At 51.3% G+C, this 24,556-nt stretch overlaps 41 pseudogenes; all 41 read right to left on the bottom strand.

Moving 5' to 3' along the window:
• Positions 1 to 67: 67 nt before the first annotated feature.
• Positions 68 to 186, bottom strand: LOC141051845 (5S ribosomal RNA; annotated as a pseudogene).
• Positions 187 to 647: 461 nt separating this feature from the next.
• On the bottom strand, positions 648 to 766 carry LOC141056817 (5S ribosomal RNA; annotated as a pseudogene).
• Positions 767 to 1,227: 461 nt separating this feature from the next.
• LOC141054176 (5S ribosomal RNA) lies at positions 1,228 to 1,346 on the bottom strand (annotated as a pseudogene).
• Positions 1,347 to 1,618: 272 nt separating this feature from the next.
• Positions 1,619 to 1,737, bottom strand: LOC141054745 (5S ribosomal RNA; annotated as a pseudogene).
• Positions 1,738 to 2,778: 1,041 nt separating this feature from the next.
• Positions 2,779 to 2,897, bottom strand: LOC141051729 (5S ribosomal RNA; annotated as a pseudogene).
• A 274-nt stretch (positions 2,898 to 3,171) lies between these two features.
• LOC141058610 (5S ribosomal RNA) lies at positions 3,172 to 3,290 on the bottom strand (annotated as a pseudogene).
• Positions 3,291 to 3,751: 461 nt separating this feature from the next.
• LOC141056323 (5S ribosomal RNA) lies at positions 3,752 to 3,870 on the bottom strand (annotated as a pseudogene).
• Positions 3,871 to 3,947: 77 nt separating this feature from the next.
• Positions 3,948 to 4,066, bottom strand: LOC141054174 (5S ribosomal RNA; annotated as a pseudogene).
• Positions 4,067 to 4,143: 77 nt separating this feature from the next.
• Positions 4,144 to 4,262, bottom strand: LOC141051726 (5S ribosomal RNA; annotated as a pseudogene).
• Positions 4,263 to 4,723: 461 nt separating this feature from the next.
• On the bottom strand, positions 4,724 to 4,842 carry LOC141051722 (5S ribosomal RNA; annotated as a pseudogene).
• A 274-nt stretch (positions 4,843 to 5,116) lies between these two features.
• LOC141058604 (5S ribosomal RNA) lies at positions 5,117 to 5,235 on the bottom strand (annotated as a pseudogene).
• Positions 5,236 to 5,696: 461 nt separating this feature from the next.
• LOC141056320 (5S ribosomal RNA) lies at positions 5,697 to 5,815 on the bottom strand (annotated as a pseudogene).
• A 77-nt stretch (positions 5,816 to 5,892) lies between these two features.
• On the bottom strand, positions 5,893 to 6,011 carry LOC141054173 (5S ribosomal RNA; annotated as a pseudogene).
• Positions 6,012 to 6,088: 77 nt separating this feature from the next.
• Positions 6,089 to 6,207, bottom strand: LOC141051716 (5S ribosomal RNA; annotated as a pseudogene).
• A 273-nt stretch (positions 6,208 to 6,480) lies between these two features.
• On the bottom strand, positions 6,481 to 6,599 carry LOC141052844 (5S ribosomal RNA; annotated as a pseudogene).
• Positions 6,600 to 7,060: 461 nt separating this feature from the next.
• LOC141056317 (5S ribosomal RNA) lies at positions 7,061 to 7,179 on the bottom strand (annotated as a pseudogene).
• A 462-nt stretch (positions 7,180 to 7,641) lies between these two features.
• LOC141054172 (5S ribosomal RNA) lies at positions 7,642 to 7,760 on the bottom strand (annotated as a pseudogene).
• A 1,628-nt stretch (positions 7,761 to 9,388) lies between these two features.
• LOC141051713 (5S ribosomal RNA) lies at positions 9,389 to 9,507 on the bottom strand (annotated as a pseudogene).
• Positions 9,508 to 9,779: 272 nt separating this feature from the next.
• Positions 9,780 to 9,898, bottom strand: LOC141057817 (5S ribosomal RNA; annotated as a pseudogene).
• Positions 9,899 to 10,171: 273 nt separating this feature from the next.
• On the bottom strand, positions 10,172 to 10,290 carry LOC141054169 (5S ribosomal RNA; annotated as a pseudogene).
• Positions 10,291 to 10,366: 76 nt separating this feature from the next.
• On the bottom strand, positions 10,367 to 10,485 carry LOC141054624 (5S ribosomal RNA; annotated as a pseudogene).
• An 845-nt stretch (positions 10,486 to 11,330) lies between these two features.
• LOC141054164 (5S ribosomal RNA) lies at positions 11,331 to 11,449 on the bottom strand (annotated as a pseudogene).
• Positions 11,450 to 11,526: 77 nt separating this feature from the next.
• Positions 11,527 to 11,645, bottom strand: LOC141051704 (5S ribosomal RNA; annotated as a pseudogene).
• A 665-nt stretch (positions 11,646 to 12,310) lies between these two features.
• LOC141056308 (5S ribosomal RNA) lies at positions 12,311 to 12,429 on the bottom strand (annotated as a pseudogene).
• Positions 12,430 to 13,086: 657 nt separating this feature from the next.
• LOC141056299 (5S ribosomal RNA) lies at positions 13,087 to 13,205 on the bottom strand (annotated as a pseudogene).
• A 1,033-nt stretch (positions 13,206 to 14,238) lies between these two features.
• Positions 14,239 to 14,357, bottom strand: LOC141056294 (5S ribosomal RNA; annotated as a pseudogene).
• A 77-nt stretch (positions 14,358 to 14,434) lies between these two features.
• Positions 14,435 to 14,553, bottom strand: LOC141054160 (5S ribosomal RNA; annotated as a pseudogene).
• Positions 14,554 to 14,630: 77 nt separating this feature from the next.
• On the bottom strand, positions 14,631 to 14,749 carry LOC141058905 (5S ribosomal RNA; annotated as a pseudogene).
• A 273-nt stretch (positions 14,750 to 15,022) lies between these two features.
• On the bottom strand, positions 15,023 to 15,141 carry LOC141058061 (5S ribosomal RNA; annotated as a pseudogene).
• Positions 15,142 to 15,602: 461 nt separating this feature from the next.
• LOC141051857 (5S ribosomal RNA) lies at positions 15,603 to 15,721 on the bottom strand (annotated as a pseudogene).
• Positions 15,722 to 16,566: 845 nt separating this feature from the next.
• LOC141059120 (5S ribosomal RNA) lies at positions 16,567 to 16,685 on the bottom strand (annotated as a pseudogene).
• A 461-nt stretch (positions 16,686 to 17,146) lies between these two features.
• LOC141056290 (5S ribosomal RNA) lies at positions 17,147 to 17,265 on the bottom strand (annotated as a pseudogene).
• Positions 17,266 to 17,726: 461 nt separating this feature from the next.
• Positions 17,727 to 17,845, bottom strand: LOC141056283 (5S ribosomal RNA; annotated as a pseudogene).
• Positions 17,846 to 18,117: 272 nt separating this feature from the next.
• LOC141059088 (5S ribosomal RNA) lies at positions 18,118 to 18,236 on the bottom strand (annotated as a pseudogene).
• An 845-nt stretch (positions 18,237 to 19,081) lies between these two features.
• LOC141054154 (5S ribosomal RNA) lies at positions 19,082 to 19,200 on the bottom strand (annotated as a pseudogene).
• A 77-nt stretch (positions 19,201 to 19,277) lies between these two features.
• On the bottom strand, positions 19,278 to 19,396 carry LOC141051698 (5S ribosomal RNA; annotated as a pseudogene).
• A 273-nt stretch (positions 19,397 to 19,669) lies between these two features.
• LOC141052485 (5S ribosomal RNA) lies at positions 19,670 to 19,788 on the bottom strand (annotated as a pseudogene).
• A 273-nt stretch (positions 19,789 to 20,061) lies between these two features.
• Positions 20,062 to 20,180, bottom strand: LOC141056269 (5S ribosomal RNA; annotated as a pseudogene).
• A 1,434-nt stretch (positions 20,181 to 21,614) lies between these two features.
• On the bottom strand, positions 21,615 to 21,733 carry LOC141054148 (5S ribosomal RNA; annotated as a pseudogene).
• A 1,245-nt stretch (positions 21,734 to 22,978) lies between these two features.
• Positions 22,979 to 23,097, bottom strand: LOC141055516 (5S ribosomal RNA; annotated as a pseudogene).
• A 665-nt stretch (positions 23,098 to 23,762) lies between these two features.
• LOC141051932 (5S ribosomal RNA) lies at positions 23,763 to 23,881 on the bottom strand (annotated as a pseudogene).
• Positions 23,882 to 24,556: the final 675 nt, after the last annotated feature.

The raw sequence follows: 24,556 nt of genomic DNA, 5'->3' as shown, positions 1-24,556 counted from the left end.
CATCTCTGACGTTCTTTTCAAGAAGGATAAACTCGGAAGGGCAAGCTTGGAAAAAAAACGTACAAAAAGTCAACAGGACCAGGGATTCCCAGCCAGTCTCCCATGCCGGTACTGGCCCGGCCTCAAGCTGCTTAGTGGCTGCGATTTGACGAGGGCAGGCATATTCAGCTTAGAATGGCCGTTGACAGAAGTGTGCCATCTCTGACGTTTTTTTCAAGAAGGATAAACTCGGAAGGGCAAGCTTGGAAAAAAAACGTACAAAATGTCAACAGGACCAGGGATTCCCAGCCAGTCTCCCATGCCGGTACTGGCCCGGCCTCAAGCTGCTGCGATGTGACAAGGGCATGCATATTCAGCTTAGAATGGCCATTGACGGAAGTGTGCCATCTCTGACGTTCTTTTCAAGAAGGATAAACTCGGAAGGGCAAGCTTGGAAATAAAACGTACAAAATGTCAACAGGACAAGGGATTCCCAGCCAGTCTCCCATGCCGGTACTGGCCCAGCCTCAAGCTGCTTAGCGGCTGCGATGTGACGAGGGTATGCATATTCAGCTTAGAATGGCCGTTGACGGACGCGTGCCATCTCTGACGTTCTTTTCAAGAAGGATAAACTCGGAAGGGCAAGCTTGGAAAAAAAACGTACAAAATGTCAACAGGACCAGGGATTCCCAGCTAGTCTCCCATGCCGGTACTGGCCCGGCCTCAAGCTGCTTAGCGGCTGCGATCTGACGAGGGCAGGCATATTCAGCTTAGAATGGCCGTTGACGGAAGCGTGCCATCTCTGACGTTTTTTTCAAGAAGGATAAACTCGGAAGGGCAAGCTTGGAAAAAAAACGTACAAAATGTCAACAGGACCAGGGATTCCCAGCCAGTCTCCCATGCCGGTACTGGCCCGGCCTCAGTCTGCTTAGCGGCTGCGATCTGATGAGGGCATGCATATTCAGCTTAGAATGGCCATTGACGGAAGTGTGCCATCTCTGACGTTCTTTTCAAGAAGGATAAACTCGGAAGGGCAAGCTTGGAAATAAAACATACAAAATGTCAACAGGACCAGGGATTCCCAGCCAGTCTCCCATGCCGGTACTGGCCCGGCCTCAAGCTGCTGCGATCTGACGAGGGCATGCATATTCAGCTTAGAATGGCCGTTGACGGAAGCGTGCCATCTCTGACGTTCTTTTCAAGAAGGATAAACTCGGAAGGGCAAGCTTGGAAAAAAAACATTCAAAATGTCAACAGGACCAGGGATTCCCAGCCAGTCTCCCATGCCGGTACTGGCCCGGCCTCAAGCTGCTTAGCGGCTGCGATCTGACGAGGGCATGCATATTCAGCTTAGAATGGCCGTTGACGGAAGTGTGCCATCTCTGACGTTCTTTTCAAGAAGGATAAACTCGGAAGGGCAAGCTTGGAAATAAAACGTACAAAATGTCAACAGGACCAGGGATTCCCAGCCAGTCTCCCATGCCGGTACTGGCACGGCCTCAAGCTGCTTAGCGGCTGCGATCTGACGAGGGCATGCATATTCAGCTTAGAATGGCCGTTGACGGAAGCGTGCCATCTCTGACGTTTTTTTCAAGAAGAATAAACTCGGAAGGGCAAGCTTGGAAAAAAACGTACAAAATGTCAACAGGACCAGGGATTCCCAGCCAGTCTCCCATGCCAGTACTGGCCCGGCCTCAAGCTGCTTAGCGGCTGCGATCTGACGAGGGCAGGCATATTCAGCTTAGAATGGCCGTTGACGGAAGCGTGCCATCTCTGACGTTTTTTTCAAGAAGGATAAACTCGGAAGGGCAAGCTTGGAAATAAAACGTACAAAATGTCAACAGGACCAGGGATTCCCAGCCAGTCTCCCATGCCGGTACTGGCCCGGCCTCAGGCTGCTTAGCAGCTGCGATCTGACGAGGGCATGCATATTTAGCTTAGAATGGCCATTGACGGAAGTGTGCAATCTCTGACGTTCTTTTCAAGAAGGATAAACTCGGAAGGGCAAGCTTGGAAATAAAACGTACAAAATGTCAACAGGACCAGGGATTCCCAGCCAGTCTCCCATGCCGGTACTGGCCCGGCCTCAAGCTGCTGCGATCTGACAAGGGCATGCATATTCAGCTTAGAATGGCCATTGACGGAAGTGTGCCATCTCTGACGTTCTTTTCAAGAAGGATAAACTCGGAAGGGCAAGCTTGGAAAAAAAACGTACAAAATGTCAACACGACCAGGGATTCCCAGCCAGTCTCCCATGCCAGTACTGGCCCAGCCTCAAGCTGCTTAGCGGCTGCGATCTGACGAGGGAATGCATATTCAGCTTAGAATGGCCGTTGACGGAAGCGTGCCATCTCTGACGTTCTTTTCAAGAAGGATAAACTCGGAAGGGCAAGCTTGGAAATAAAACGTACAAAATGTCAACAGGACCAGGGATTCCCAGCCAGTCTCCCATGCCGGTACTGGCCCGTCCTCAAGCTGCTGCGATCTGACGAGGGCATGCATATTAAGCTTAGAATGGCCGTTGACGGAAGTGTGCCATCTCTGACGTTCTTTTCAAGAAGGATAAACTCGGAAGGGCAAGCTTGGAAAAAAAACATACAAAATGTCAACAGGACCAGGGATTCCCAGCCAGTCTCCCATGCCGATACTGGCCCGGCCTCAAGCTGCTTAGCGGCTGCGATCTGACGAGGGCATGCATATTCAGCTTAGAATGGCCGTTGACGGAAGCGTGCCATCTCTGACGTTCTTTTCAAGAAGGATAAACTCGGAAGGGCAAGCTTGGAAATAAAACGTACAAAATGTCAACAGGACCAGGGATTCCCAGCCAGTCTCCCATGCTGGTACTGGCCCGGCCTCAAGCTGCTTAGCGGCTGCGATCTGACGAGGGCATGCATATTCAGCTTAGAATGGCCGTTGACGGAAGCGTGCCATCTCTGACGTTCTTTTCAAGAAGGATAAACTCGGAAGGGCAAGCTTGGAAAAAAAATGTACAAAATGTCAACAGGACCAGGGATTCCCAGCCAGTCTCCTATGTCGGTACTGGCCCGGCCTCAAGCTGCTTAGCGGCTGCGATGTGACGAGGGAATGCATATTCAGCTTAGAATGGCCGTTGACGGACGCGTGCCATCTCTGACGTTCTTTTCAAGAAGGATAAACTCGGAAGGGCATGCTTGGAAAAAAAAACGTACAAAATGTCAACAGGACCAGGGATTCCCAGCCAGTTTCCCATGCCGGTACTGGCCCGGCCTCAAGCTGCTTAGTGGCTGCGATCTGACGAGGGCAGGCATATTCAGCTTAGAATGGCCGTTGACAGAAGCGTGCCATCTCTGACGTTTTTTTCAAGAAGGATAAACTCGGAAGGGCAAGCTTGGAAAAAAAACGTACAAAATGTCAACAGGACCAGGGATTCCCAGCCAGTCTCCCATGCCGGTACTGGCCCGGCCTCCGGCTGCTTAGCAGCTGCGATCTGATGAGGGCATGCATATTCAGCTTAGAAGGGCCATTGACGGAAGAGTGCCATCTCTGACGTTCTTTTCAAGAAGGATAAACTCGGAAGGGCAAGCTTGGAAATAAAACGTACAAAATGTCAACAGGACCAGGGATTCCCAGCCAGTCTCCCATGCTGGTACTGGCCCGGCCTCAAGCTGCTGCGATCTGACGAGGGCATGCATATTCAGCTTAGAATGGCCGTTGACGGAAGCGTGCCATCTCTGACGTTCTTTTCAAGAAGGATAAACTCGGAAGGGCAAGCTTGGAAAAAAAACGTACAAAATGTCAACAGGACCAGGGATTCCCAGCCAGTCTCCCATGCCGGTACTGGCCCGGCCTCAAGCTGCTTAGCAGCTGCGATCTGACGAGGGCATGCATATTCAGCTTAGAATGGCCGTTGACGGAAGCGTGCCATCTCTGACGTTTTTTTCAAGAAGGATAAACTCGGAAGGGCAAGCTTGGAAAAAAAACGTACAAAATGTCAACAGGACCAGGGATTCCCAGCCAGTCTCCCATGCCGGTACTGGCCCGGCCTCAAGCTGCTTAGCGGCTGCGATCTGACGAGGGCATGCATATTCAGCTTAGAATGGCCGTTGACGGAAGCGTGCCATCTCTGACGTTCTTTTCAAGAAGGATAAACTCGGAAGGGCAAGCTTGGAAATAAAACGTACAAAATGTCAACAGGACCAGGGATTCCCAGCCAGTCTCCCATGCTGGTACTGGCCCGGCCTCAAGCTGCTTAGCGGCTGCGATCTGACGAGGGCATGCATATTCAGCTTAGAATGGCCGTTGACGGAAGCGTGCCATCTCTGACGTTCTTTTCAAGAAGGATAAACTCGGAAGGGCAAGCTTGGAAATAAAACGTACAAAATGTCAACAGGACCAGGGATTCCCAGCCAGTCTCCCATGCCGGTACTGGCCCGTCCTCAAGCTGCTGCGATCTGACGAGGGCATGCATATTAAGCTTAGAATGGCCGTTGACGGAAGTGTGCCATCTCTGACGTTCTTTTCAAGAAGGATAAACTCGGAAGGGCAAGCTTGGAAAAAAAACATACAAAATGTCAACAGGACCAGGGATTCCCAGCCAGTCTCCCATGCCGATACTGGCCCGGCCTCAAGCTGCTTAGCGGCTGCGATCTGACGAGGGCATGCATATTCAGCTTAGAATGGCCGTTGACGGAAGCGTGCCATCTCTGACGTTCTTTTCAAGAAGGATAAACTCGGAAGGGCAAGCTTGGAAATAAAACGTACAAAATGTCAACAGGACCAGGGATTCCCAGCCAGTCTCCCATGCTGGTACTGGCCCGGCCTCAAGCTGCTTAGCGGCTGCGATCTGACGAGGGCATGCATATTCAGCTTAGAATGGCCGTTGACGGAAGCGTGCCATCTCTGACGTTCTTTTCAAGAAGGATAAACTCGGAAGGGCAAGCTTGGAAAAAAAATGTACAAAATGTCAACAGGACCAGGGATTCCCAGCCAGTCTCCTATGTCGGTACTGGCCCGGCCTCAAGCTGCTTAGCGGCTGCGATGTGACGAGGGAATGCATATTCAGCTTAGAATGGCCGTTGACGGACGCGTGCCATCTCTGACGTTCTTTTCAAGAAGGATAAACTCGGAAGGGCATGCTTGGAAAAAAAAACGTACAAAATGTCAACAGGACCAGGGATTCCCAGCCAGTTTCCCATGCCGGTACTGGCCCGGCCTCAAGCTGCTTAGTGGCTGCGATCTGACGAGGGCAGGCATATTCAGCTTAGAATGGCCGTTGACAGAAGCGTGCCATCTCTGACGTTTTTTTCAAGAAGGATAAACTCGGAAGGGCAAGCTTGGAAAAAAAACGTACAAAATGTCAACAGGACCAGGGATTCCCAGCCAGTCTCCCATGCCGGTACTGGCCCGGCCTCCGGCTGCTTAGCAGCTGCGATCTGATGAGGGCATGCATATTCAGCTTAGAAGGGCCATTGACGGAAGAGTGCCATCTCTGACGTTCTTTTCAAGAAGGATAAACTCGGAAGGGCAAGCTTGGAAATAAAACGTACAAAATGTCAACAGGACCAGGGATTCCCAGCCAGTCTCCCATGCTGGTACTGGCCCGGCCTCAAGCTGCTGCGATCTGACGAGGGCATGCATATTCAGCTTAGAATGGCCGTTGACGGAAGCGTGCCATCTCTGACGTTCTTTTCAAGAAGGATAAACTCGGAAGGGCAAGCTTGGAAAAAAAACGTACAAAATGTCAACAGGACCAGGGATTCCCAGCCAGTCTCCCATGCCGGTACTGGCCCGGCCTCAAGCTGCTTAGCAGCTGCGATCTGACGAGGGCATGCATATTCAGCTTAGAATGGCCGTTGACGGAAGCGTGCCATCTCTGACGTTTTTTTCAAGAAGGATAAACTCGGAAGGGCAAGCTTGGAAAAAAAACGTACAAAATGTCAACAGGACCAGGGATTCCCAGCCAGTCTCCCATGCCGGTACTGGCCCGGCCTCAAGCTGCTTAGCGGCTGCGATCTGACGAGGGCATGCATATTCAGCTTAGAATGGCCGTTGACGGAAGCGTGCCATCTCTGACGTTCTTTTCAAGAAGGATAAACTCGGAAGGGCAAGCTTGGAAATAAAACGTACAAAATGTCAACAGGACCAGGGATTCCCAGCCAGTCTCCCATGCTGGTACTGGCCCGGCCTCAAGCTGCTTAGCGGCTGCGATCTGACGAGGGCATGCATATTCAGCTTAGAATGGCCGTTGACGGAAGCGTGCCATCTCTGACGTTCTTTTCAAGAAGGATAAACTCGGAAGGGCAAGCTTGGAAAAAAAATGTACAAAATGTCAACAGGACCAGGGATTCCCAGCCAGTCTCCTATGCCGGTACTGGCCCGGCTTCAAGCTGCTTAGCGGCTGCGATGTGACGAGGGAATGCATATTCAGCTTAGAATGGCCGTTGACGGACGCGTGCCATCTCTGACGTTCTTTTCAAGAAGGATAAACTCGGAAGGGCAAGCTTGGAAAAAAAACGTACAAAATGTCAACAGGACCAGGGATTCCCAGCCAGTCTCCCATGCCGGTACTGGCCTGGCCTCAAGCTGCTTAGTGGCTGCGATCTGACGAGGGCAGGCATATTCAGCTTAGAATGGCCGTTGACAGAAGCGTGCCATCTCTGACGTTTTTTTCAAGAAGGATAAACTCGGAAGGGCAAGCTTGGAAAAAAAACGTACAAAATGTCAACAGGACCAGGGATTCCCAGCCAGTCTCCCATGCCGGTACTGGCCCGGCCTCCGGCTGCTTAGCGGCTGCGATCTGATGAGGGCATGCATATTCAGCTTAGAAGGGCCATTGACGGAAGTGTGCCATCTCTGACGTTCTTTTCAAGAAGGATAAACTCGGAAGGGCAAGCTTGGAAATAATACGTACAAAATGTCAACAGGACCAGGGATTCCCAGCCAGTCTCCCATGCTGGTACTGGCCCGGCCTCAAGCTGCTGCGATCTGACGAGGGCATGCATATTCAGCTTAGAATGGCCGTTGACTGAAGCGTGCCATCTCTGACGTTCTTTTCAAGAAGGATAAACTCGGAAGGGCAAGCTTGGAAAAAAAACGTACAAAATGTCAACAGGACCAGGGATTCCCAGCCAGTCTCCCATGCCGGTACTGGCCCGGCCTCAAGCTGCTTAGCAGCTGCGATCTGACGAGGGCATGCATATTCAGCTTAGAATGGCCGTTGACGGAAGCGTGCCATCTCTGACGTTTTTTTCAAGAAGGATAAACTCGGAAAGGCAAGCTTGGAAAAAAAAACGTACAAAATGTCAACAGGACCAGGGATTCCCAGCCAGTCTCCCATGCCGGTACTGGCCCAGCCTCAAGCTGCTTAGCGGCTGCGATCTGACGAGGGCATGCATATTCAGCTTAGAATGGCCGTTGACGGAAGCGTGCCATCTCTGACGTTTTTTTCAAGAAGGATAAACTCGGAAGGGCAAGCTTGGAAATAAAACGTACAAAATGTCAACAGGACCAGGGATTCCCAGCCAGTCTCCCATGCCGGTACTGGCCCGGCCTCAAGCTGCTGCGATCTGACGAGGGCATGCATATTCAGCTTAGAATGGCCGTTGACGGAAGCGTGCCAGCTCTGACGTTCTTTTCAAGAAGGATAAACTCGGAAGGGCAAGCTTGGAAAAAAAACATTCAAAATGTCAACAGGACCAGGGATTCCCAGCCAGTCTCCCATGCCGGTACTGGCCCGGCCTCAAGCTGCTTAGCGGCTGCGATCTGACGAGGGCATGCATATTCAGCTTAGAATGGCCGTTGACGGAAGCGTGCCATCTCTGACGTTCTTTTCAAGAAGGATAAACTCGGAAGGGCAAGCTTGGAAATAAAACGTACAAAATGTCAACAGGACCAGGGATTCCCAGCCAGTCTCCCATGCCGGTACTGGCCCGGCCTCAAGCTGCTTAGCGGCTGCGATCCGACGAGGGCATGCATATTCAGCTTAGAATGGCCGTTGACGGAAGCGTGCCATCTCTGACGTTTTTTTCAAGAAGAATAAACTCGGAAGGGCAAGCTTGGAAAAAAACGTACAAAATGTCAACAGGACCAGGGATTCCCAGCCAGTCTCCCATGCCAGTACTGGCCCGGCCTCAAGCTGCTTAGCAGCTGCGATCTGACGAGGGCATGCATATTTAGCTTAGAATGGCCATTGACGGAAGTGTGCAATCTCTGACGTTCTTTTCAAGAAGGATAAACTCGGAAGGGCAAGCTTGGAAATAAAACGTACAAAATGTCAACAGGACCAGGGATTCCCAGCCAGTCTCCCATGCCGGTACTGGCCCGGCCTCAAGCTGCTTAGCGGCTGCGATCTGACGAGGGCATGCATATTCAGCTTTGAATGGCCGTTGATGGAAGCGTGCCATCTCTGACGTTTTTTTCAAGAAGGATAAACTCGGAAGGGCAAGCTTGGAAAAAAAACGTACAAAATGTCAACAGGACCAGGGATTCCCAGCCAGTCTTCCATGCCGGTACTGGCCCGGCCTCAGGCTGCTTAGCAGCTGCGATCTGACGAGGGCATGCATATTTAGCTTAGAATGGCCATTGACGGAAGTGTGCAATCTCTGACGTTCTTTTCAAGAAGGATAAACTCGGAAGGGCAAGCTTGGAAATAAAACGTACAAAATGTCAACAGGACCAGGGATTCCCAGCCAGTCTCCCATGCCGGTACTGGCCCGGCCTCAAGCTGCTGCGATCTGACAAGGGCATGCATATTCAGCTTAGAATGGCCATTGACGGAAGTGTGCCATCTCTGACGTTCTTTTCAAGAAGGATAAACTCGGAAGGGCAAGCTTGGAAAAAAAACGTACAAAATGTCAACACGACCAGGGATTCCCAGCCAGTCTCCCATGCCAGTACTGGCCCAGCCTCAAGCTGCTTAGCGGCTGCGATCTGACGAGGGCATGCATATTCAGCTTAGAATGGCCGTTGACGGAAGCGTGCCATCTCTGACGTTCTTTTCAAGAAGGATAAACTCGGAAGGGCAAGCTTGGAAATAAAACGTACAAAATGTCAACAGGACCAGGGATTCCCAGCCAGTCTCCCATGCCGGTACTGGCCCGGCCTCAAGCTGCTGCGATGTGACGAGGGCATGCATATTCAGCTTAGAATGGCCGTTGACGGAAGCGTGCCGTCTCTGATGTTCTTTTCAAGAAGGATAAACTCGGAAGGGCAAGCTTGGAAAAAAAACATACAAAATGTCAACAGGACCAGGGATTCCCAGCCAGTCTCCCATGCCGATACTGGCCCGGCCTCAAGCTGCTTAGCGGCTGCGATCTGACGAGGGCATGCATATTCAGCTTAGAATGGCCGTTGACGGAAGCGTGCCATCTCTGACGTTCTTTTCAAGAAGGATAAACTCGGAAGGGCAAGCTTGGAAATAAAACGTACAAAATGTCAACAGGACCAGGGATTCCCAGCCAGTCTCCCATGCTGGTACTGGCCCGGCCTCAAGCTGCTTAGCGGCTGCGATCTGACGAGGGCATGCATATTCAGCTTAGAATGGCCGTTGACGGAAGCGTGCCATCTCTGACGTTCTTTTCAAGAAGGATAAACTCGGAAGGGCAAGCTTGGAAAAAAAATGTACAAAATGTCAACAGGACCAGGGATTCCCAGCCAGTCTCCTATGCCGGTACTGGCCCGGCCTCAAGCTGCTTAGCGGCTGCGATGTGACGAGGGAATGCATATTCAGCTTAGAATGGCCGTTGACAGACGCGTGCCATCTCTGACGTTCTTTTCAAGAAGGATAAACTCGGAAGGGCAAGCTTGGAAAAAAACGTACAAAATGTCAACAGGACCAGGGATTCCCAGCCAGTCTCCCATGCCGGTACTGGCCCGGCCTCAAGCTGCTTAGTGGCTGCGATCTGACGAGGGCAGGCATATTCAGCTTAGAATGGCCGTTGACAGAAGCGTGCCATCTCTGACGTTTTTTTCAAGAAGGATAAACTCGGAAGGGCAAGCTTGGAAAAAAAACGTACAAAATGTCAACAGGACCAGGGATTCCCAGCCAGTCTCCCATGCCGGTACTGGCCCGGCCTCCGGCTGCTTAGCAGCTGCGATCTGATGAGGGCATGCATATTCAGCTTAGAAGGGCCATTGACGGAAGTGTGCCATCTCTGACGTTCTTTTCAAGAAGGATAAACTCGTAAGGGCAAGCTTGGAAATAAAACGTACAAAATGTCAACAGGACCAGGGATTCCCAGCCAGTCTCCCATGCCGGTACTGGCCCGGCCTCAAGCTGCTTAGCGGCTGCGATCTGACGAGGGCATGCATATTCAGCTTAGAATGGCCGTTGACGGAAGCGTGCCATCTCTGACGTTTTTTTCAAGAAGAATAAACTCGGAAGGGCAAGCTTGGAAAAAAACGTACAAAATGTCAACAGGACCAGGGATTCCCAGCCAGTCTCCCATGCCAGTACTGGCCCGGCCTCAAGCTGCTTAGCGGCTGCGATCTGACGAGGGCAGGCATATTCAGCTTAGAATGGCCGTTGACGGAAGCGTGCCATCTCTGACGTTTTTTTCAAGAAGGATAAACTCGGAAGGGCAAGCTTGGAAAAAAAACGTACAAAATGTCAACAGGACCAGGGATTCCCAGCCAGTCTTCCATGCCGGTACTGGCCCGGCCTCAGGCTGCTTAGCAGCTGCGATCTGACGAGGGCATGCATATTTAGCTTAGAATGGCCATTGACGGAAGTGTGCAATCTCTGACGTTCTTTTCAAGAAGGATAAACTCGGAAGGGCAAGCTTGGAAATAAAACGTACAAAATGTCAACAGGACCAGGGATTCCCAGCCAGTCTCCCATGCCGGTACTGGCCCGGCCTCAAGCTGCTGCGATCTGACAAGGGCATGCATATTCAGCTTAGAATGGCCATTGACGGAAGTGTGCCATCTCTGACGTTCTTTTCAAGAAGGATAAACTCGGAAGGGCAAGCTTGGAAAAAAAACGTACAAAATGTCAACACGACCAGGGATTCCCAGCCAGTCTCCCATGCCAGTACTGGCCAAGCCTCAAGCTGCTTAGCGGCTGCGATCTGACGAGGGCATGCATATTGAGCTTAGAATGGCCGTTGACGGAAGCGTGCCATCTCTGACGTTCTTTTCAAGAAGGATAAACTCGGAAGGGCAAGCTTGGAAATAAAACGTACAAAATGTCAACAGGACCAGGGATTCCCAGCCAGTCTCCCATGCCGGTACTGGCCCGGCCTCAAGCTGCTGCGATGTGACGAGGGCATGCATATTCAGCTTAGAATGGCCGTTGACGCAAGCGTGCCGTCTCTGACGTTCTTTTCAAGAAGGATAAACTCGGAAGGGCAAGCTTGGAAAAAAAACATACAAAATGTCAACAGGACCAGGGATTCCCAGCCAGTCTCCCATGCCGGTACTGGCCCGGCCTCAAGCTGCTTAGCGGCTGCGATCTGACGAGGGCATGCATATTCAGCTTAGAATGGCCGTTGACGGAAGCGTGCCATCTCTGACGTTCTTTTCAAGAAGGATAAACTCGGAAGGGCAAGCTTGGAAATAAAACGTACAAAATGTCAACAGGACCAGGGATTCCCAGCCAGTCTCCCATGCTGGTACTGGCCCGGCCTCAAGCTGCTTAGCGGCTGCGATCTGACGAGGGCATGCATATTCAGCTTAGAATGGCCGTTGACGGAAGCGTGCCATCTCTGACGTTCTTTTCAAGAAGGATAAACTCGGAAGGGCAAGCTTGGAAAAAAAATGTACAAAATGTCAACAGGACCAGGGATTCCCAGCCAGTCTCCTATGCCGGTACTGGCCCGGCCTCAAGCTGCTTAGCGGCTGCGATGTGACGAGGGAATGCATATTCAGCTTAGAATGGCCGTTGACAGACGCGTGCCATCTCTGACGTTCTTTTCAAGAAGGATAAACTCGGAAGGGCAAGCTTGGAAAAAAAACGTACAAAATGTCAACAGGACCAGGGATTCCCAGCCAGTCTCCCATGCCGGTACTGGCCCGGCCTCAAGCTGCTTAGTGGCTGCGATCTGACGAGGGAAGGCATATTCAGCTTAGAATGGCCGTTGACAGAAGCGTGCCATCTCTGACGTTTTTTTCAAGAAGGATAAACTCGGAAGGGCAAGCTTGGAAAAAAAACGTACAAAATGTCAACAGGACCAGGGATTCCCAGCCAGTCTCCCATGCCGGTACTGGCCCGGCCTCCGGCTGCTTAGCAGCTGCGATCTGATGAGGGCATGCATATTCAGCTTAGAAGGGCCATTGACGGAAGTGTGCCATCTCTGACGTTCTTTTCAAGAAGGATAAACTCGTAAGGGCAAGCTTGGAAATAAAACGTACAAAATGTCAACAGGACCAGGGATTCCCAGCCAGTCTCCCATGCCGGTACTGGCCCGGCCTCAAGCTGCTTAGCAGCTGCGATCTGACGAGGGCATGCATATTCAGCTTAGAATGGCCGTTGACAGAAGCGTGCCATCTCTGACGTTTTTTTCAAGAAGGATAAACTCGGAAGGGCAAGCTTGGAAATAAAACGTACAAAATGTTAACAGGACCAGGGATTCCCAGCCAGTCTCCCATGCCGGTACTGGCCCGGCCTCAGGCTGCTTAGCAGCTGCGATCTGACGAGGGCATGCATATTTAGCTTAGAATGGCCATTGACGGAAGTGTGCAATCTCTGACGTTCTTTTCAAGAAGGATAAACTCGGAAGGGCAAGCTTGGAAATAAAACGTACAAAATGTCAACAGGACCAGGGATTCCCAGCCAGTCTCTCATGCCGGTACTGGCCCGGCCTCAAGCTGCTGCGATCTGACAAGGGCATGCATATTCAGCTTAGAATGGCCATTGACGGAAGCGTGCTATCTCTGACGTTCTTTTCAAGAAGGATAAACTCGGAAGGGCAAGCTTGGAAAAAAAACGTACAAAATGTCAACACGACCAGGGATTCCCAGCCAGTCTCCCATGCCAGTACTGGCCCAGCCTCAAGCTGCTTAGCAGCTGCGATCTGACGAGGGCATGCATATTGAGCTTAGAATGGCCGTTGACGGAAGCGTGCCATCTCTGACGTTCTTTTCAAGAAGGATAAACTTGGAAGGGCAAGCTTGGAAATAAAACGTACAAAATGTCAACAGGACCAGGGATTCCCAGCCAGTCTCCCATGCCGGTACTGGCCCGGCCTCAAGCTGCTTAGCAGCTGCGATCTGACGAGGGCATGCATATTCAGCTTAGAATGGCCGTTGACAGAAGCGTGCCATCTCTGACGTTTTTTTCAAGAAGGATAAACTCGGAAGGGCAAGCTTGGAAATAAAACATACAAAATGTTAACAGGACCAGGGATTCCCAGCCAGTCTCCCATGCCGGTACTGGCCCGGCCTCAAGCTGCTGCGATCTGACAAGGGCATGCATATTCAGCTTAGAATGGCCATTGACGGAAGTGTGCCATCTCTGACGTTCTTTTCAAGAAGGATAAACTCGGAAGGGCAAGCTTGGAAAAAAAACGTACAAAATGTCAACACGACCAGGGATTCCCAGCCAGTCTCCCATGCCAGTACTGGCCCAGCCTCAAGCTGCTTAGCGGCTGCGATCTGACGAGGGCATGCATATTCAGCTTAGAATGGCCGTTGACGGAAGCGTGCCATCTCTGACGTTCTTTTCAAGAAGGATAAACTCGGAAGGGCAAGCTTGGAAATAAAACGTACAAAATGTCAACAGGACCAGGGATTCCCAGCCAGTCTCCCATGCCGGTACTGGCCCGGCCTCAAGCTGCTGGGATGTGACGAGGGCATGCATATTCAGCTTAGAATGGCCGTTGACAGAAGCGTGCCATCTCTGACGTTTTTTTCAAGAAGGATAAACTCGGAAGGGCAAGCTTGGAAAAAAAACGTACAAAATGTCAACAGGACCAGGGATTCCCAGCCAGTCTCCCATGCCGGTACTGGCCCGGCCTCCGGCTGCTTAGCAGCTGCGATCTGATGAGGGCATGCATATTCAGCTTAGAAGGGCCATTGACGGAATAGTGCCATCTCTGACGTTCTTTTCAAGAAGGATAAACTCGGAAGGGCAAGCTTGGAAATAAAATGTACAAAATGTCAACAGGACCAGGGATTCCCAGCCAGTCTCCCATGCTGGTACTGGCCCAGCCTCAAGCTGCTGCGATCTGACGAGGGCATGCATATTCAGCTTAGAATGGCCGTTGACGGAAGCGTGCCATCTCTGACGTTCTTTTCAAGAAGGATAAACTCGGAAGGGCAAGCTTGGAAAAAAAACGTACAAAATGTCAACAGGACCAGGGATTCCCAGCCAGTCTCCCATGCCGGTACTGGCCCGGCCTCAAGCTGCTTAGCAGCTGCGATCTGACGAGGGCATGCATATTCAGCTTAGAATGGCCGTTGACGGAAGCGTGCCATCTCTGACGTTTTTTTCAAGAAGGATAAACTCGGAAGGGCAAGCTTGGAAAAAAAACGTACAAAATGTCAACAGGACCAGGGATTCCCAGCCAGTCTCCCATGCCGGTACTGGCCCGGCCTCAAGCTGCTTAGCGGCTGCGATCTGACGAGGGCATGCATATTCAGCTTAGAATGGCCGTTGACGGAAGCGTGCCATCTCTGACGTTCTTTTCAAGAAGGATAAACTCGGAAGGGCAAGCTTGGAAATAAAACGTACAAAATGTCAACAGGACCAGGGATTCCCAGCCAGTCTCCCATGCTGGTACTGGCCCGGCCTCAAGCTGCTTAGCGTCTGCGATCTGACGAGGGCATGCATATTCAGCTTAGAATGGCCGTTGACGGAAGCGTGCCATCTCTGACGTTCTTTTCAAGAAGGATAAACTCGGAAGGGCAAGCTTGGAAAAAAAATGTACAAAATGTCAACAGGACCAGGGATTCCCAGCCAGTCTCCTATGCCGGTACTGGCCCGGCTTCAAGCTGCTTAGCGGCTGCGATGTGTCGAGGGAATGCATATTCAGCTTAGAATGGCCGTTGACGGACGCGTGCCATCTCTGACGTTCTTTTCAAGAAGGATAAACTCGGAAGGGAAAGCTTGGAAAAAAAACGTACAAAATGTCAACAGGACCAGGGATTCCCAGCCAGTCTCCCATGCCGGTACTGGCCCGGCCTCAAGCTGCTTAGTGACTGCGATCTGACGAGGGCAGGCATATTCAGCTTAGAATGGCCGTTGACAGAAGCGTGCCATCTCTGACGTTTTTTTCAAGAAGGATAAACTCGGAAGGGCAAGCTTGGAAAAAAAACGTACAAAATGTCAACAGGACCAGGGATTCCCAGCCAGTCTCCCATGCCGGTACTGGCCCGGCCTCCGGCTGCTTAGCGGCTGCGATCTGATGAGGGCATGCATATTCAGCTTAGAAGGGCCATTGACGGAAGTGTGCCATCTCTGACGTTCTTTTCAAGAAGGATAAACTCGGAAGGGCAAGCTTGGAAATAAAACGTACAAAATGTCAACAGGACCAGGGATTCCCAGCCAGTCTCCCATGCTGGTACTGGCCCGGCCTCAAGCTGCTGCGATCTGACGAGGGCATGCATATTCAGCTTAGAATGGCCGTTGACGGAAGCGTGCCATCTCTGACGTTCTTTTCAAGAAGGATAAACTCGGAAGGGCAAGCTTGGAAAAAAAACGTACAAAATGTCAACAGGACCAGGGATTCCCAGCCAGTCACCCATGCCGGTACTGGCCCGGCCTCAAGCTGCTTAGCAGCTGCGATCTGACGAGGGCATGCATATTCAGCTTAGAATGGCCGTTGACGGAAGCGTGCCATCTCTGACGCTTTTTTCAAGAAGGATAAACTCGGAAGGGCAAGCTTGGAAAAAAAACGTACAAAATGTCAACAGGACCAGTGATACCCAGCCAGTCTCCCATGCCGGTACTGGCCCAGCCTCAAGCTGCTTAGCGGCTGCGATCTGACGAGGGCATGCATATTGAGCTTAGAATGGCCGTTGACGGAAGCGTGCCATCTCTGACGTTTTTTTCAAGAAGGATAAACTCGGAAGGGCAAGCTTGGAAATAAAACGTACAAAATGTCAACAGGACCAGGGATTCCCAGCCAGTCTCCCATGCCGGTACTGGCCCGGCCTCAAGCTGCTGCGATCTGACGAGGGCATGCATATTCAGCTTAGAATGGCCGTTGACGGAAGTGTGCCATCTCTGACGTTCTTTTCAAGAAGGATAAACTCGGAAGGGCAAGCTTGGAAAAAAAACATTCAAAATGTCAACAGGACCAGGGATTCCCAGCCAGTCTCCCATGCCGGTACTGGCCCGGCCTCAAGCTGCTGCGATCTGACGAGGGCATGCATATTCAGCTTAGAATGGCCGTTGACGGAAGCGTGCCATCTCTGACGTTCTTTTCAAGAAGGATAAACTCGGAAGGGCAAGCTTGGAAAAAAAATGTACAAAATGTCAACAGGACCAGGGATTCCCAGCCAGTCTCCTATGCCGGTACTGGCCCGGCTTCAAGCTGCTTAGCGGCTGCGATGTGACGAAGGAATGCATATTCAGCTTAGAATGGCCGTTGACGGACGCGTGCCATCTCTGACGTTCTTTTCAAGAAGGATAAACTCGGAAGGGCAAGCTTGGAAAAAAAACGTACAAAATGTCAACAGGACCAGGGATTCCCAGCCAGTCTCCCATGCCGGTACTGGCCCGGCCTCAAGCTGCTTAGTGGCTGCGATCTGACGAGGTCAGGCATATTCAGCTTAGAATGGCCGTTGACAGAAGCGTGCCATCTCTGACGTTTTTTTCAAGAAGGATAAACTCGGAAGGGCAAGCTTGGAAAAAAAACGTACAAAATGTCAACAGGACCAGGGATTCCCAGCCAGTCTCCCATGCCGGTACTGGCCCGGCCTCCGGCTGCTTAGCGGCTGCGATCTGATGAGGGCATGCATATTCAGCTTAGAAGGGCCATTGACGGAAGTGTGCCATCTCTGACGTTCTTTTCAAGAAGGATAAACTCGGAAGGGCAAGCTTGGAAATAAAACGTACAAAATGTCAACAGGACCAGGGATTCCCAGCCAGTCTCCCATGCTGGTAATGGCCCGGCCTCAAGCTGCTGCGATCTGACGAGGGCATGCATATTCAGCTTAGAATGGCCGTTGACGGAAGCGTGCCATCTCTGACGTTCTTTTCAAGAAGGATAAACTCGGAAGGGCAAGCTTGGATAAAAAACGTACAAAATGTCAACAGGACCAGGGATTCCCAGCCAGTCTCCCATGCCGGTACTGGCCCGGCCTCAAGCTGCTTAGCAGCTGCGATCTGACGAGGGCATGCATATTCAGCTTAGAATGGCCGTTGACGGAAGCGTGCCATCTCTGACGTTTTTTTCAAGAAGGATAAACTCGGAAGGGCAAGCTTGGAAAAAAAACGTACAAAATGTCAACAGGACCAGGGATTCCCAGCCAGTCTCCCATGCCGGTACTGGCCCAGCCTCAAGCTGCTTAGCGGCTGCGATCTGACGAGGGCATGCATATTCAGCTTAGAATGGCCGTTGACGGAAGCGTGCCATCTCTGACGTTTTTTTCAAGAAGGATAAACTCGGAAGGGCAAGCTTGGAAATAAAACGTACAAAATGTCAACAGGACCAGGGACTCCCAGCCAGTCTCCCATGCCGGTACTGGCCCGGCCTCAAGCTGCTGCGATCTGACGAGGGCATGCATATTCAGCTTAGAATGGCCGTTGACGGAAGCGTGCCATCTCTGACGTTCTTTTCAAGAAGGATAAACTCGGAAGGGCAAGCTTGGAAAAAAAACATTCAAAATGTCAACAGGACCAGGGATTCCCAGCCAGTCTCCCATGCCGGTACTGGCCCGGCCTCAAGCTGCTTAGCAGCTGCGATCTGACGAGGGCATGCATATTCAGCTTAGAATGGCCGTTGACGGAAGCGTGCCATCTCTGACGTTCTTTTCAAGAAGGATAAACTCGGAAGGGCAAGATTGGAAATAAAACGTACAAAATGTCAACAGGACCAGGGATTCCCAGCCAGTCTCCCATGCCGGTACTGGCCCGGCCTCAAGCTGCTTAGCGGCTGCGATCTGACGAGGGAATGCATATTCAGCTTAGAATGGCCGTTGACGGAAGCGTGCCATCTCTGACGTTTTTTTCAAGAAGAATAAACTCGGAAGGGCAAGCTTGGAAAAAAACGTACAAAATGTCAACAGGACCAGGGATTCCCAGCCAGTCTCCCATGCCAGTACTGGCCCGGCCTCAAGCTGCTTAGCGGCTGAGATCTGACGAGGGCAGGCATATTCAGCTTAGAATGGCCGTTGACGGAAGCGTGCCATCTCTGACGTTTTTTTCAAGAAGGATAAACTCGGAAGGGCAAGCTTGGAAAAAAAACGTACAAAATGTCAACAGGACCAGGGATTCCCAGCCAGTCTTCCATGCCGGTACTGGCCCGGCCTCAAGCTCCTTAGCAGCTGCGTTCTGACGAGGGAATGCATATTTAGCTTAGAATGGCCATTGACGGAAGTGTGCAATCTCTGACGTTCTTTTCAAGAAGGATAAACTCGGAAGGGCAAGCTTGGAAATAAAACGTACAAAATGTCAACAGGACCAGGGATTCCCAGCCAGTCTCCCATGCCGGTACTGGCCCGGCCTCAAGCTGCTGCGATCTGACAAGGGCATGCATATTCAGCTTAGAATGGCCATTGACGGAAGTGTGCCATCTCTGACGTTCTTTTCAAGAAGGATAAACTCGGAAGGGCAAGCTTGGAAAAAAAACGTACAAAATGTCAACACGACCAGGGATTCCCAGCCAGTCTCCCATGCCAGTACTGGCCCAGCCTCAAGCTGCTTAGCGGCTGCGATCTGACGAGGGCATGCATATTCAGCTTAGAATGGCCGTTGACGGAAGCGTGCCATCTCTGACGTTCTTTTCAAGAAGGATAAACTCGGAAGGGCAAGCTTGGAAATAAAACGTACAAAATGTCAACAGGACCAGGGATTCCCAGCCAGTCTCCCATGCCGGTACTGGCCCGGCCTCAAGCTGCTGCGATGTGACGAGGGCATGCATATTCAGCTTAGAATGGCCGTTGACGGAAGCGTGCCATCTCTGACGTTCTTTTCAAGAAGGATAAACTCGGAAGGGCAAGCTTGGAAAAAAAACATACAAAATGTCAACAGGACCAGGGATTCCCAGCCAGTCTCCCATGCCGGTACTGGCCCGGCCTCAAGCTGCTTAGCGGCTGCGATCTGACGAGGGCATGCATATTCAGCTTAGAATGGCCGTTGACGGAAGCGTGCCATCTCTGACGTTCTTTTCAAGAAGGATAAACTCGGAAGGGCAAGCTTGGAAATAAAACGTACAAAATGTCAACAGGACCAGGGATTCCCAGCCAGTCTCCCATGCTGGTACTGGCCCGGCCTCAAGCTGCTTAGCGGCTGCGATCTGACGAGGGCATGCATATTCAGCTTAGAATGGCCGTTGACGGAAGCGTGCCATCTCTGACGTTCTTTTCAAGAAGGATAAACTCGGAAGGGCAAGCTTGGAAAAAAAATGTACAAAATGTCAACAGGACCAGGGATTCCCAGCCAGTCTCCTATGCCGGTACTGGCCCGGCCTCAAGCTGCTTAGCGGCTGCGATGTGACGAGGGAATGCATATTCAGCTTAGAATGGCCGTTGACGGACGCGTGCCATCTCTGACGTTCTTTTCAAGAAGGATAAACTCGGAAGGGCAAGCTTGGAAAAAAAACGTACAAAAAGTCAACAGGACCAGGGATTCCCAGCCAGTCTCCCATGCCGGTACTGGCCCGGCCTCAAGCTGCTTAGTGGCTGCGATCTGACGAGGGCAGGCATATTCAGCTTAGAATGGCCGTTGACAGAAGCGTGCCATCTCTGACGTTTTTTTCAAGAAGGATAAACTCGGAAGGGCAAGCTTGGAAAAAAAACGTACAAAATGTCAACAGGACCAGGGATTCCCAGCCAGTCTCCCATGCCGGTACTGGCCCGGCCTCCGGCTGCTTAGCAGCTGCGATCTGATGAGGGCATGCATATTCAGCTTAGAAGGGCCATTGACGGAAGTGTGCCATCTCTGACGTTCTTTTCAAGAAGGATAAACTCGGAAGGGCAAGCTTGGAAATAAAACGTACAAAATGTCAACAGGACCAGGGATTCCCAGCCAGTCTCCCATGCCGGTACTGGCCCGGCCTCAAGCTGCTTAGCAGCTGCGATCTGACGAGGGCATGCATATTCAGCTTAGAATGGCCGTTGACAGAAGCGTGCCATCTCTGACGTTCTTTTCAAGAAGGATAAACTCGGAAGGGGAAGCTTGGAAATAAAACGTACAAAATGTCAACAGGACCAGGGATTCCCAGCCAGTCTCCCATGCCGGTACTGGCCCGGCCTCAAGCTGCTGCGATCTGACTAGGGCATGCATATTCAGCTTAGAATGGCATTGACGGAAGTGTGCCATCTCTGACGTTCTTTTCAAGAAGGATAAACTCGGAAGGGCAAGCTTGGAAAAAAAACGTACAAAATGTCAACACTACCAGGGATTCCCAGCCAGTCTCCCATGCCAGTACTGGCCCAGCCTCAAGCTGCTTAGCGGCTGCGATCTGACGAGGGCATGCATATTCAGCTTAGAATGGCCGTTGACGGAAGCGTGCCATCTCTGACGTTCTTTTCAAGAAGGATAAACTCGGAAGGGCAAGCTTGGAAATAAAACGTACAAAATGCCAACAGGACCAGGGATTCCCAGCCAGTCTCCCATGCCGGTACTGGCCCGGCCTCAAGCTGCTTAGCAGCTGCGATCTGACGAGGGAATGCATATTCAGCTTAGAATGGCCGTTGACGGAAGCGTGCCATCTCTGACGTTCTTTTCAAGAAGGATAAACTCGGAAGGGCAAGCTTGGAAATAAAACGTACAAAATGTCAACAGGACCAGGGATTCCCAGCCAGTCTCCCATGCCGGTACTGGCCCGGCCTCAAGCTGCTTAGCAGCTGCGATCTGACGAGGGAATGCATATTCAGCTTAGAATGGCCGTTGACAGAAGCGTGCCATCTCTGACGTTTTTTTCAAGAAGGATAAACTCGGAAGGGCAAGCTTGGAAAAAAAACATACAGAATGTCAACAGGACCTGGGATTCCCAGCCAGTCTCCCATGCCGGTACTGGCCCGGCCTCAAGCTGCTTAGAGGCTGCGATCTGACGAGGGAATGCATATTCTGCTTAGAATGGCCGTTGACGGAAGCGTGCCATCTCTGACGTTTTTTTCAAGAAGGATAAACTCGGAAGGGCAAGCTTGGAAATAAAACGTACAAAATGTCAACAGGACCAGGGATTCCCAGCCAGTCTCCCATGCCGGTACTGGCCCGGCCTCAAGCTGCTTAGCGGCTGCGATGTGACGAGGGCATGCATAATCAGTTTAGAATGGCCGTTGACGGAAGCGTGCCATCTCTGACGTTCTTTTCAAGAAGGATAAACTCGGAAGGGCAAGCTTGGAAAAAAAAAACGTACAAAATGTCAACAGGACCAGGGATTCCCAGCCAGTCTCCCATGCCGGTACTGGCCCGGCCTCAAGCTGCTGCGATCTGACGAGGGCATGCATATTCAGCTTAGAATGGCCGTTGACAGAAGCGTGCCATCTCTGACGTTCTTTTCAAGAAGGATAAACTCGGAAGGGCAAGCTTGGAAATAAAACGTACAAAATGTCAACAGGACCAGGGATTCCCAGCCAGTCTCCCATGCCGGTACTGGCCCGGCCTCAAGCTGCTTAGCGGCTGCGATCTGACGAGGGCATGCATATTCAGCTTAGAATGGCCGTTGACAGAAGCGTGCCATCTCTGACGTTCTTTTCAAGAAGGATAAACTCGGAAGGGCAAGCTTGGAAATAAAACGTACAAAATGTCAACAGGACCAGGGATTCCCAGCCAGTCTCCCATGCCGGTACTGGCCCGGCCTCAAGCTGCTTAGCGGCTGCGATCTGACGAGGGGATGCATATTCAGCTTAGAATGGCCGTTGACGGAAGCGTGCCATCTCTGACGTTCTTTTCAAGAAGGATAAACTCGGAAGGGCAAGCTTGGAAATAAAACGTACAAAATGTCAACAGGACCAGGGATTCCCAGCCAGTCTCCCATGCCGGTACTGGCCCAGCCTCAAGCTGCTTAGCGGCTGCGATGTGACGAGGGTATGCATATTGAGCTTAGAATGGCCGTTGACGGACGCGTGCCATCTCTGACGTTCTTTTCAAGAAGGATAAACTCGGAAGGGCAAGCTTGGAAAAAAAACGTACAAAATGTCAACAGGACCAGGGATTCCCAGCCAGTCTCCCATGCCGGTACTGGCCCGGCCTCAAGCTGCTTAGCGGCTGCGATCTGACGAGGGAAGGCATGTTCAGCTTAGAATGGCCGATGACGGAAGCGTGCCATCTCTGACGTTTTTTTCAAGAAGGATAAACTCGGAAGGGCAAGCTTGGAAAAAAAACGTACAAAATGTCAACAGGACCAGGGATTCCCAGCCAGTCTCCCATGACGGTACTGGCCCGGCATCAGGCCGCTTAGCGGCTGCGATCTGATGAGGGCATGCATATTCAGCTTAGAATGTCCATTGACGGAAGTGTGCCATCTCTGACGTTCTTTTCAAGAAGGATAAACTCGGAAGGGCAAGCTTGGAAATAAAACGTACAAAATGTCAACAGGACCAGGGATTCCCAGCCAGTCTCCCATGCCGGTACTGGCCCGGCCTCAAGCTGCTGCGATCTGACGAGGGCATGCATATTCAGCTTAGAATGGCCGTTGACGGAAGCGTGCCATCTCTGACGTTCTTTTCAAGAAGGATAAACTCGGAAGGGCAAGCTTGGAAAAAAAACATACAAAATGTCAACATGACCAGGGATTCCCTGCCAGTCTCCCATGCCGGTACTGGCCCGGCCTCAAGCTGCTTAGCGGCTGCGATCTGACGAGGGCATGCATATTCAGCTTAGAATGGCCGTTGACGGAAGCGTGCCATCTCTGACGTTCTTTTCAAGAAGGATAAACTCGGAAGGGCAAGCTTGGAAATAAAACGTACAAAATGTCAACAGGACCAGGGATTCCCAGCCAGTCTCCCACGCTGGTACTGGCCCGGCCTCAAGCTGCTTAGCGGCTGCGATCTGACGAGGGCATGCATATTCAGCTTAGAATGGCCGTTGACGGAAGCGTGCCATCTCTGACGTTCTTTTCAAGAAGGATAAACTCGGAAGGGCAAGCTTGGAAAAAAAATGTACAAAATGTCAACAGGACCAGGGATTCCCAGCCAGTCTCCTATGCCGGTACTGGCCCGGCCTCAAGCTGCTTAGCGGCTGCGATGTGACGAGGGAATGCATATTCAGCTTAGAATGGCCGTTGACGGATGCGTGCCATCTCTGACGTTCTTTTCAAGAAGGATAAACTCGGAAGGGCAAGCTTGGAAAAAAAACGTACAAAATGTCAACAGGACCAGGGATTACCAGCCAGTCTCCCATGCCGGTACTGGCCCGGCCTCAAGCTGCTTAGTGGCTGCGATCTGACGAGGGCAGGCATATTAAGCTTAGAATGGCCGTTGACAGAAGCGTGCCATCTCTGACGTTTTTTTCAAGAAGGATAAACTCGGAAGGGCAAGCTTGGAAAAAAAACGTACAAAATGTCAACAGGACCAGGGATTCCCAGCCAGTCTCCCATGCCGGTACTGGCCCGGCCTCCGGCTGCTTAGCAGCTGCGATCTGATGAGGGCATGCATATTCAGCTTAGAAGGGCCATTGACGGAAGTGTGCCATCTCTGACGTTCTATTCAAGAAGGATAAACTCGGAAGGTCAAGCTTGGAAATAAAACGTACAAAATGTCAACAGGACCAGGGATTCCCAGCCAGTCTCCCATGCCGGTACTGGCCCGGCCTCAAGCTGCTTAGCAGCTGCGATCTGACGAGGGCATGCATATTCAGCTTAGAATGTCCGTTGACGGAAGTGTGCCATCTCTGACGTTTTTTTCAAGAAGGATAAACTCGGAAGGGCAAGCTTGGAAATAAAACGTACAAAATGTTAACAGGACCAGGGATTCCCAGCCAGTCTCCCATGCCGGTACTGGCCCGGCCTCAGGCTGCTTAGCAGCTGCGATCTGACGAGGGCATGCATATTTAGCTTAGAATGGCCATTGACGGAAATGTGCAATCTCTGACGTTCTTTTCAAGAAGGATAAACTCGGAAGGGCAAGCTTGGAAATAAAACGTACAAAATGTCAACAGGACCAGGGATTCCCAGCCAGTCTCCCATGCCGGTACTGGCCCGGCCTCAAGCTGCTGCGATCTGACAAGGGCATGCATATTCAGCTTAGAATGGCCATTGACGGAAGTGTGCCATCTCTGACGTTCTTTTCAAGAAGGATAAACTCGGAAGGGCAAGCTTGGAAAAAAAACGTACAAAATGTCAACACGACCAGGGATTCCCAGCCAGTCTCCCATGCCAGTACTGGCCCAGCCTCAAGCTGCTTAGCGGCTGCGATCTGACAAGGGCATGCATATTCAGCTTAGAATGGCCATTGACGGAAGAGTGCCATCTCTGACGTTCTTTTCAAGAAGGATAAACTCGGAAGGGCAAGCTTGGAAATAAAACGTACAAAATGTCAACAGGACCAGGGA

This window comes from Dendrobates tinctorius, unplaced genomic scaffold (genome assembly GCF_039654945.1).
Source record: "Dendrobates tinctorius isolate UK_male_01 unplaced genomic scaffold, ASM3965494v1 ptg000011l, whole genome shotgun sequence".
NCBI lineage: Eukaryota > Metazoa > Chordata > Amphibia > Anura > Dendrobatidae > Dendrobates > Dendrobates tinctorius.
Note: the sequence above shows the minus strand (reverse complement) of the source record. Positions and strands in the feature narration are given on the sequence as shown.